This window comes from Sinohyriopsis cumingii, chromosome 19, assembly GCF_028554795.1.
Source record: "Sinohyriopsis cumingii isolate HCF-2022 chromosome 19, ASM2855479v2, whole genome shotgun sequence".
NCBI lineage: Eukaryota > Metazoa > Mollusca > Bivalvia > Unionida > Unionidae > Sinohyriopsis > Sinohyriopsis cumingii.
In genome coordinates this window covers 58,652,634-58,663,797 of record NC_142979.1, presented here as the reverse complement: position 1 = coordinate 58,663,797, position 11,164 = coordinate 58,652,634, and the positions used below count along the sequence as shown (strand labels likewise).

Sequence of the window (11,164 nt, the reverse complement as noted above, 5' to 3'; positions counted from 1 at the left end):
GATAGTAAACTTTATCATGGAAGAATTGAGAAAGTGTAAAGAGCGCATGTCAAATAGGATGGAAGCAGAGAACATTATAAGGACTCAGGTACGTGGAATTGAGATTTTAAAGGAGGACTCCCTGAAGGATGTATCAGTGCCTGTCGAAGTGATTGAGCTACTTGGACAAGCTCGTTGTATCCTTGACAAAACCGATATCAATTCTATGCCAGTCAGCGAAAACCACCGGTACAGGGCCTCGCAAGTCTATACTGAGAATAGGGGCAGACCTCTTTATGACATAAAAAAGGAACAACTACAATTTTTCATCGGTAATTTCTTAACTCAAGTGACACACTAACATGCTGTATATTATATTTACATGTTCCATTGTTATCCCCTAACACACAAGCAGTGTTTACTGCTTCCAACTTCTTTATTTTTCTGATGTTCATGCACAATATTTGATAATGCTTCCGTATGCAAGCAAATCATAGAGGTGTCATTTTTAAGCGTTGATAGTTTTCAATATTGTAAGACATGACATTCTTTCTTGAGTATCATTATCTGTCCGTCTGGCTAAATGATTTCGTTATCCTGAATATTATAAGGTATCGGGATTTAAGCTGTTTATGCAAACAACACTTAGGAAATGATAAATGGTAAACATCAGTTAGGTAATGCCACTGAGTATATTATTCGCACACCAACCCGTTTGTTTGTACCCCGTTACAAATTTTACAATAAAAACGTATCAAGGACATAAAGATGCACGAAATTAAGTAATTTCATTCACTGATTTATAATTTCTAACTTACAGTTGATAATAGTTCCCTAACACTGCGGACCTATTGGCATTTCAAATCAAACGGACGCTCTCGATCTAAACAAGTGACAGATTGCTCACTGACCTTTTCTGGTTTATAGAACAGTCCATTTCATTAAAAATGTCTATGTTTAATATTTCGTGACCAAACTGAGCAAATGAAAAGGACAACTCTTGTATACACATGCTAGAGACATGTAACACCAAAAATTTCCGGAATTAATGAAATTATCAAAGACGGTGAACTACATTACCCCTGTTGCTTAAAAACATAGACTTGCCTATGCAAATATGGCGACTATGTTACTTACAAAACTCCCGTTTGATTCGAAACGCCAACAAAATGACAGTGCATGGCACTCTTTGGTGACAATCAGGTTAGAAATTATGAATTAAATGACTAAGTTTTGCGATTTTGTTTATATCCTTGATGCATTTTCGTTTTAACATCGGTGTGTGTATGTGTGTGTGTATGTGTGTGTTGGCAGGTTTGCAAATAAATGGAAGCATGTACGAATATTTTAGTCCTTAAAGAACCATGTATTGAAATTTAATATATAGTACTGTCAGACTTCACATGCTATTCTACAATCGATACTTTTACCACCGTACATTATAAGAGAAATTGTGTTTTATTTGGTTTGTTTGCATGATTCTTTATTCCACATGATATATATATATATATATAGTCATGTAGTGCATTTTTTCATAATAATTGAATTATTTCATAACGCAAAACTTTCCTCAAGTAGAAAGTATAAAAAGATAGGATATTATTAGAAACATATATCCTATGCGTCTCAAAATAACCATTGCTTTTATTTTCGTTTTAATTAAATAACATTTTTATTACCAAATGCTGTAAAACATTATTTTTTTTAAAAAAAAATCTGTCTGACAGTTTATATTCATATGGTGTTTGCATCACTTTATAAAACGTCACACGTGATTGGCCAATCTCAGCGTGCTTTGAGCTCATGTCTTTTTATTGACGTCATCTGTTTTCATGCATCAGAATTACACGCGCTGTTTGAACATTATTATTTTCTTTTCCTGTTTGAAACTTCATTAGTTGGGTATTTGGAATAGAAGTTAAGTGGCTAAGACTTCATCGTGTAAGAATAACTATACTATATACCTTATGATGTTTGCACACGTTTGCCCAAGAACTGAGATGATTTTGAACCATCGTGATCGCGCTTCGGCTCAAAACGTCTTCCTGGTGCAAAATTTGTATTATCATACACATATAATTAAAATGTGTCTATAGTGACTATTAATGATTTTTATACGCTGAAATTTTGTGTTTTAGACATTACTAGCCGATCTATATTCTCTCTATTACATCCACATAACATAAACCTTTATATGGAAAATCTTTCTCGTGCTTTGGAAAATTATTTGTAATCACGTCTGTATTAATTTTTCTCCAGAAAATTAGTTTACATCAGGAGATATGGCAAGTTTGCTTGGGGTAAGCAGAAGAACTGTAGAGCGGAGACTAGCAAACTTCCGCTTGACTCATGGGATACGATTCAGTGATATAAGTGACAATGAGCTCATATCGATGGTGCATTCAATAATCAACAACTTTCCTCGTTCAGGTAAGAGTTCTTTTTCTTCAACTAAATGACTTCTTTGTGTACAGTAAAATAGTTGTTATTTATGTTCATTGATGTGTATATTGTTATATCAGTTTTGAAATTTTAATTGGGGATGGGGATTTGCTTTTCCGCAACTGTTTTTAAAGATCAATTAACGACTCTAACTTTGTAGTGACTCCTGGTCATTTTTCCATACAGCGACTTTGCCCAACGTAGCCCAAGCGCCGACTAAAAGATATTTCGGCATGAGGCTCAAACTGTAGATAATAACTGACGTGTGTTAAAAACTCTCATTTTTATTTGCAACAAGAATGGTATTTAAACAGATGAAAACATGATCAGTGCTTTCATAAACTGTGCCGATATCGTTAAACTGCCGGTGATTGTCATAGACTAACAAGTGCAGTTCGATTTGCATGTAAAACGAAATCTTTGTGGGAAAGCTTAAAGGCATTTGAAAGGATTGGTCCGAAGTTAATCAGATTCAACAAACAAGCGATCTTGCATACATTTATCCTATCAAATTTCAAATTCAGTCCAGTGGCCTGCTACTTCTGCAGCGACCTGAACACTACTAAGCTTGAAAAATACAACAACAAAAGCGTGCTTATAGGTGTGAGTATGATTATTTACACAAGCATTTATCATTAACTCTTAAGGCAGAACTGACAACCCTGAAAGTGTGCAACTTAGGTCATGAATTTAGAGACTTTCAAATTCTGAATAAGTGTGCGCTTCCCAATGTTTGGATAATTTTATATGTTATAAGAATATAATAAATATTTGCTTATAAATACAATTTTAGATAGTGAATTATGTTAATTGCCCCAACAATGAAAACTCCATTGTATGGCAAACAAATAGCTTATGTATGCAACTGTCATTTTGTGGAATGAGCTACCGAATCACCCAAGAGACCAATCACATTTTAATTCATTTAGATCCTTAATTTTATCCTGGAATGGTACAGACTGTAAATGTTATATCTGCAAATAAATAAATAATGTTTTTTATGAATTCAATGCTTGTAGTCATGTTTTAAATACTTGTTTCTTTAGGTTTAAAGACAATCGAATGCCATCTCATTTCACAAGGTATCCATGTACAAAGAGAGAGAATAAGGAGAGCAGTTAGAACTGTAGATCCGGTTGGACAACAATTGAGGCAGCGAAGGGTTTTTTCAGTTCCGTCCACTCTTGCCCTGTGGCATATGGATGGCAATCACAAACTGATACGGTAGTGTTCTACTCAGTTATATTACATGTGCTAACAATAAAGTTGTGTGTAATCTCTAATTCTCAGTACCCAAAGTTTTGTTAATTTAATTTCCTAGGCTCCGAAATCCTAAAATTAAAAGACACATAATTTTACTCCAAATTTTCTATATCTTAGCATCTCCAAGATAAAACCTTTCAATTCTGAACACATTTTATTGGAAGGAAAAAAGTTACAGCATAAAAAATTAAATCAGTTCTCTTAAATAGTTCGGACGTATAACATGAAAATTCGGCAAAGACATCATAACATCAGATCCATCAATGGCAGTTAGTTACTTGTTAATGCAAGTATTATTAACGATATTCATTCAGTACATGTTAATCTTGGACGTTAATGATGATTAGAAAAGGGTAAATTTGGTGCTTATTTTCCCGACTTTTACAAGTCTATCATGTTGGAAATGACATATAGTAGTGGGTCAAGTTGATGAAATGCAGTTGGTAAACTTATCAATAATTGGCAATTAAAATAAAATTAATTGTACTGAGGTTAGCAGAACATAATAATTGTTTAATGCTCTGGTAAGCTTGAATATTTTTGTCGAAGTAAAAAGTAGCCATCGCAGACAAATGCGAAGGTAGGGGGCTAAATTTATAAACTCTATTCTTCAACCTATTACAACTTACTATCATGAAATTTGTCATAATCCACTCTGGTTGATGTAAAGAGGTTAAATGACATGAATGTTTATGACTAACTATTTATTAGGATTTTGACATTTTGTTTTGGACATTAAAACGTTTAGTAGCATCGAGTTAGGGGAGTATTTCCATCTCATATGCAATGTTGAACACATAATACCGGGTACATCTATCGGAACACCCAAAGGACTCCCTTGTCCTTCAAATGTGCACATGAAAACACAAAACAGTGACACGACTATATAGTTCAAGATTCTAACAAGCTTAATCAGATATTTAGGATCTGAACATGTTTGTGAGATAAATATTAATAATCTTGGAACAGAAACAGCTTCAAACATTGGTACAGTTGAAACTCGCGGTTTTCTTACAGCTATTATTCCAAGAGATGCTAAATATTACTCCATTTGTGTAAACAAAGCAGAGGCCGAAAAACATTTTGCCTGCATTGGTTATAAATATAAAGACAAGAGAGAAATATTATTTCATAGTTTTGAGGAAACTGGGTTTGATATTCATATGGACATCAATAAGTTATTTGGTCATTTAGTATTCATGTTTAATTAAGATATGACACCGATAACTATGAATCTTACAAATATCTGAGAAATACAATGTTTAATAAGAATGAATCAAGAATGTGTTGACATTCAATTGCTTAGCAAACTTTATATGAACACTTGGAGATTTTCTTCAGTTATAATGCATTTCTTAGCTACTTTCAAATATCTTAATAACGGGAGTTTACATTTAACACTTATGTATGTGGAGTGTAAGGTATGATGGACGACATTCGAGAGTGAGAGATCAAGCAATGTGTCAGTGATCTACTTTATATTAGATAATAATACGCGCGGTGTTATCATTGTTATATCCATCTCTTGCAGGAAAGCAATACATTTTCTTGTCTCATATAACGTGGAAAGCGATATACATATATTCTGCAGATGGCGTTTTGTAATACACGGATGAATGGATGGTTTCACAAGACTTATTGTCTACCTAGCTTGCAACTGTGATAATAGAGCTTCAACAGTTTTAAACCATTTCACTGAAGCCGTTTCCAAATGGGGCCTTCCTTCCCGAGTGAGAGGGGACATGGGTGTGGAAAACCGTGAAGTTGCTCAGTACATGCTCTCACACCCTCGTCGGGGCCTTAATAGGGGAAGTTTTCTAACTGGAAAAGTGTCCATAATTCGAGGATAGAGAGGCTATGGCGTGATGTGTATAATGCTGTGCTTTCTTTATTTTATGAGCTTTTCGTATCATTGGAAGTCAAAGGCTTTTTTTATCCAGATTCGGAGAAACATGTCTTCTGCTTGCATTATGTGTACAGAAATGTGATAAACGACAGACTATTCCAGTTTATGAATTCATGGAACAATCATAAATTGAGAACTGAGAACAACAAGACTACCTGCCAGCTATTTATACTTGGACTGCAGGGTATATTTAACGAATACTTCGAAGAATTAGATCAGGTGAGAAGCTTGTCTCGTTTTAAGCAATGTGGCCTATTGGTAAAGAAAGAAACCAGAAAGACTGAAGAGATTTGAAACTGAGCACTATCCAATCTGCACGTTCCTTAAAATACCTACCATTATTTTATCAATGTCTGTGTGTGTGTGTGTGTGCTTCTAATTAGCAGTGTATGTGATTACCAAAGTCATAACAAATGACTATAACTTCACAGTGTGCTACTTCGTTAAGTGGAAAGTACCTGTATTTTCGAAATATATTCTATCAAGCTCATAAAACATATCAAATTTACAATCAGCGAAACATTACAATAACAATATAAAGCAAAATTCCCTGCATGTTAATATAAATAGCATTTAAAGGACATCTGATTGTAACATTTCTGTTTTATATAACTTAACAGACAGTATTCGACATAAGTTTTAGAATTTCAGAAAACTGTTTGTCCAATATCGAGGAACAATTTCTTTTAGCACGAAAAACTTTCATGAGTTTACCATGCAGAGACCAAATTACAAATTTGTTTATTGCCGGTTCTGCAAGACAGTATATGCTATTCTCTTAGCCTAACATTTGTTGGTGATATTTGGAAGTTAGAACTGAGCCACCGTAGCTCATTCTCTTAAACGGATTCATTTCTTAAGACCCAAACTTAATTGTGTCTTTGAATCATTTTTTTTAACTATAAAAAATGAATGAATACATTGCAGACAAAATTATTATTAGTATTATTTTCTTCATTTAGGACGCTCTACCAGAGTATGGAATGGATCCAGATGCACCGTTACCTGAGCCAAGTGATGAAGACAATATCGACGTGCCATCAATATAGCTACTTAATGAAGAACAGTTGCATTCTTTCAATGCCAAAATGAGTGGAATTCACGTAGCTGACCTTTCTGACATTGAACCATATTTGCATGCTTTAGATTCTGTTGATGAGGTTTTGGAAGTTTGAAGTCGATAATTCATGTACTCTACTACATTTCCGTTGATTATAAGGGGCGATTTTACTTTCTGCAATTGCTCAAAGCAGTATCTTGTTATCAGTGACAACTTTCTTTCATTCCTCCATTTGTAATTAAATTCATCTTAACTCCCTATTTGTAAGATTACAAATGTATTAATAACATAATCTTTGTTCCTTATTAAATAGACTGTGATCCAATACAGCTCTATGTTTAAAATAATAAATGAATAACTTGCGCAAGACTTCGTCAACTGAAATCTGAGTATCAAATCTACTCCTAATAGGTATGGCCGACTGTACTAAAATCTAATTAATAGTGTTGATAGTTTTTGTATTATAAAAATCCAATAAGCGGTAATAGAACATGCGTTTGATTGAATTCAACTGAAATCTCCGCAGAGTACGCATCTTACCTGTATTTATTCGTATTTATACAAATTCTGTCAGTATTATCAAGCATTTTTCTGTGTAATTCAGGGATAGCACTTTCCGTTCTGTTTGGTGTATATTTGTAATCCTCCATGATTGATTATATGTACCCTGATATTTGTCTAAGTTAATTTCAATCAATGAAAATGTCACTTACGCCGAGTGGAGACAGTACTTAAAAAAAATAGATACAAATTAAATAATTTATTTATCAACTGAAAGTTGTGTTCTGGTTCTATCTTTTAGTTTCTTTTAAGTGTAATCATCATAAATGCGATGTGTCCTCTTGTAACTAAACGTAAAATGCGTCAATCTTTCTTAACAGCTATGTCCGCGCGCGTTTCTCTGAGAACCTAATTAAGTGCCGACCGTGTTTTGATAACTGACTTGTGGAAGTATTTGTTGTATTGTTGCACTGAACGAAAAGCTTGACTCCTTTGTATTATCACGTTAATTATGTCTTTTGAATCAAATAAAGCAGGTGGAATAAAAGAAAAGTTAAAAGGCACAAAAATCTTATAAACTTAAAATCTAGAGATCCCGGTCGTATGTCGTGTGAACTCGCTTCATTTGAATAATCGAACATTGTTATAAATGGTATCGTGTACTCTTTCATAACTGTTATCAAAGATAGCAATGCAGCCAAGCGAAATGAATACTTCGCAAAATAAAGAGCTTGTTTTCACAGATACGGACCATTGTGGGCAAGCGAGTTTCAGAGAATTTTTGAACTGGCACTTAGAGATATCCTCAAGGATGATAAGAAGTTTCATTAATACTTCCAATGAAATCACGACATCAATATTGTACTAACTGAACAATACAAAAAATGAGTTTCGACATAGAAGATCGTTTCATGAAATAAATGTCGCGTTTTTTGTTTTTGTTTTTTAAAAAAGGATTCTTGTTTGGGGGTATATCAACATTTAGTTTTGTTCCCTGCTCTGTGGACTCCCGATTTGGCAGGATACTATTAAACACCACTATGGGAATTAGACTCATCAATAAAATAAAAAACATTGACGTGTTACACAGATTTTTCGCGCACATGTGATGGTTGTTGAAACCAGTTGGAACGATCTTTTACGACTTCATTAGAAAAAGCAATTTATTAAAAATTGTTATCGACGTGATTGTAAAATGAGGATTCAGTCAGTAAACAGCCCAATTCCCTAACGCCTCCTCCTCCCTCGGTTTTCTCGATGTCAAAGCGAATTTTCAATTTTTGGAGGTACCTCGGTAACTCGCGCCCTCGCTTATAATGCGGTCTATGCTTGTGGACACTGTGTGTACGAGTTATCGAGGGAGAGGTATATATATATATATATATATATATATATATATATATATATATATATATATTGCTATGCCCGTCTCACATTAAATAATACCTATATTGGTACGTATATATTGTTTTTTCCTTTTTGGTGCATTACTTAAGATTGCAATGAAGGTACCTTAATATGTGTTGACTCATTTCAAAAACAATATTAATAAAGAACCTGTTTACAAGTTTGGGGTAATTTCACATTTGATGATTAGGCCTGATGAGTTCTGTCGCAGTGAGAGGTATCGTGAAACATGTGAAATGGGAGGTGTTGATAGATAGATCTATATCGAATAGGAAATTAATGCAACGTAGAGCCTTAAAGTGTATACAAGGTATATGAGTTGAACAATGAATTCATTCCGATTTTTCTATGTTCTTATTTAATGTTATTCTGCAGATATATTTAATGTTTTGTTTAGATATAATTTGAGAGTTGGATTACTCATCAAAATTACAAAGAGCTCATTGACTTTTCAATAAAATATTATTCTGTGATTATTGTTATTATTGTGAATTCATTCAAAAGAGTTCTAGACAATGCCATTGTTATACATTAATAATGTTAGTACATCAGCACATTCAGGATATGGAATTCATATGAAACACCCTATTCTTTTGGACTTCAAATATAATGCTTAGTATTTGTAACGTTTCCCTCTTAGTAAGAGGGGTGGTTAATTGGATTTGGCTGGAGTTATCTAGAGGATGACCTCCCTCGATATTATAACCAGGCGGGAGTGAAAGAAGAATATAATTTTAACAGAGAACTGAGCGAGAATACCTGGAAGAAATAAAACAATACGAGCCCCCTTTGACAAGAAAATAACACATTTAATTAGAACAAATTAATAACGCCAATTCCAATTCAAGTTAGAGTATATCAATATAATTCAACAGGCGCGTCCAATTTGTATTTATTTCATCATCATAATAAAAGGTGAAAAGAGCGCAATGTCCACGACTGATTTGCATCATCACCTTCCTATCTTGACCGTATATCCACGTCTCCTAGTTCATCCTCGCTAATCTGTGTGCTTTGGCCATTCATGGACTTACTGGTCCTTTTATTCTGACTTCGTCATTCATTTTCTCAGACTTCTGTCTTCAGACTGTCCAGTCTCTATCCCATAAAGATAATCCTTAAAGGACAAAATTACCCCTAAATTTCTGTATACCCCACTCTCTAGACGTACATAAAATTCCCTCACGTTACTCAGAGCATGTTGGCTATCCACACACTGTGTAAATTTAGTATGGTTGGACAGTGACCTTGCTTCCAGTGGCAGGTCTTAAATTACCACGCGAGCGTCTATTGAATATTGCCGTATTCTTTTACATATGCAACTACATGTTCGATTGATATTGCATGAAATTCACAAATTGTAACTCGCAGCAATCCTTAACCTACAAGATTATTCAAACATTACAAAATCAGATATAATTAGGTAAGTATTGTCCTAACAAAGGAAGTTATTGCAAATAATCCTTTGAAATTCTACATATATGAACATTTGGATCGTATGCAATCAATTCTACCAATGAACTAATAACTGTAAAATTGAAAGGTAAATTGCATAACAATTTTAGCATAAACACTTTACATGAAAATGAGTAGAAATTAAATCGCATAACATCTCTAGCATCAACACTTTCCATGAAATTGAATAACATAAATTGCACAAAAACTCTAGCATCAACACATTTCCATAAAATTGAATAAACGATACATATATGGAAACCTAATCATAGAAAACACATTTGTATAAAACAAGCAATCAAATAATATAATATTACGTGAAATTAAACTTGCTTACCTTGTTGATGTTCTCTTTCAGAACATACGCTTCCGAGCATTAAAACCTGTCTTTCTTTTACAAGACGGTCTCCTGGTCCTTTTCTTGTTTAACAAGGAGAGCAATATTGTCTTTAGGCCTCCTCCGAAGTATAGACTCCTCTTTCAGGAAATTTCAGACTTATGAATTTTGACTAAGGTCGTCACTTTAAAGTCTGATTGCTTCTAAAGTGTACGCCTTAATTTATTCTGCCTAATCATAGGCAGCGGTCCCTAATTTTTCCCAAAGAAATAGTTCCTTTCATCAGGTTTAGACAGGTCGGAATCTGTGAACGACGGTGCGTAACTATTTCCCTTTGAAAATGATAAGTGGACATAGGTTCCTACCAAGCGGTTAGGGTTGGTAGCTCAAATGTTTACTTTGTAAGGGCCGTGTTAAGATAGCCAGGTGAATTTCACTTAGTTGGAATGCTGCCCCTTTGAAGTTTACACGGACATGGGCGGAGATGAACGAAGAAAGGTCGAAGTGATCCCTCATAAACACTTTTCTGGCTTAAACGCGATAAAATGTTAATGACCAACACATTCAACTTTAAAGTTCACTGCAATTCAAACTTCGACACTTCACAGTGTTATTTTCCATTTAATTCATAATACTATAAATTCCTCTTAAAGTTTCATTTCATAACTTATAGAACTAAATTATTTGTAAATTGTACAAAACTTGACGGTGTTGCTACATTAAGCTCATTACTTTCAGACCACAGAATCGTAACAATGTTTTATTTTGAAATTTTACAATAGTCTTATATGTATCTCATTTCCGCTGTTTACAC

General features: G+C 34.0%; 1 long non-coding RNA gene across 2 annotated transcripts; it reads left to right on the top strand.

The window, feature by feature from the left end:
- The first annotated feature begins 3,602 nt into the window (after positions 1-3,602).
- On the top strand, positions 3,603-7,417 carry LOC149775775 (uncharacterized). 2 transcript variants are annotated; one of them, XR_016416497.1, is made up of 3 exons: positions 3,603-3,645; positions 5,216-5,809; positions 6,553-7,417. It is a non-coding gene; the product is annotated as an uncharacterized LOC149775775 (long non-coding RNA). The 2 variants fall into 2 exon arrangements; XR_016416496.1 differs by lacking the exon at positions 3,603-3,645 and having other exon boundaries at positions 5,014-5,809.
- The last annotated feature ends 3,747 nt before the right edge of the window (positions 7,418-11,164 follow it).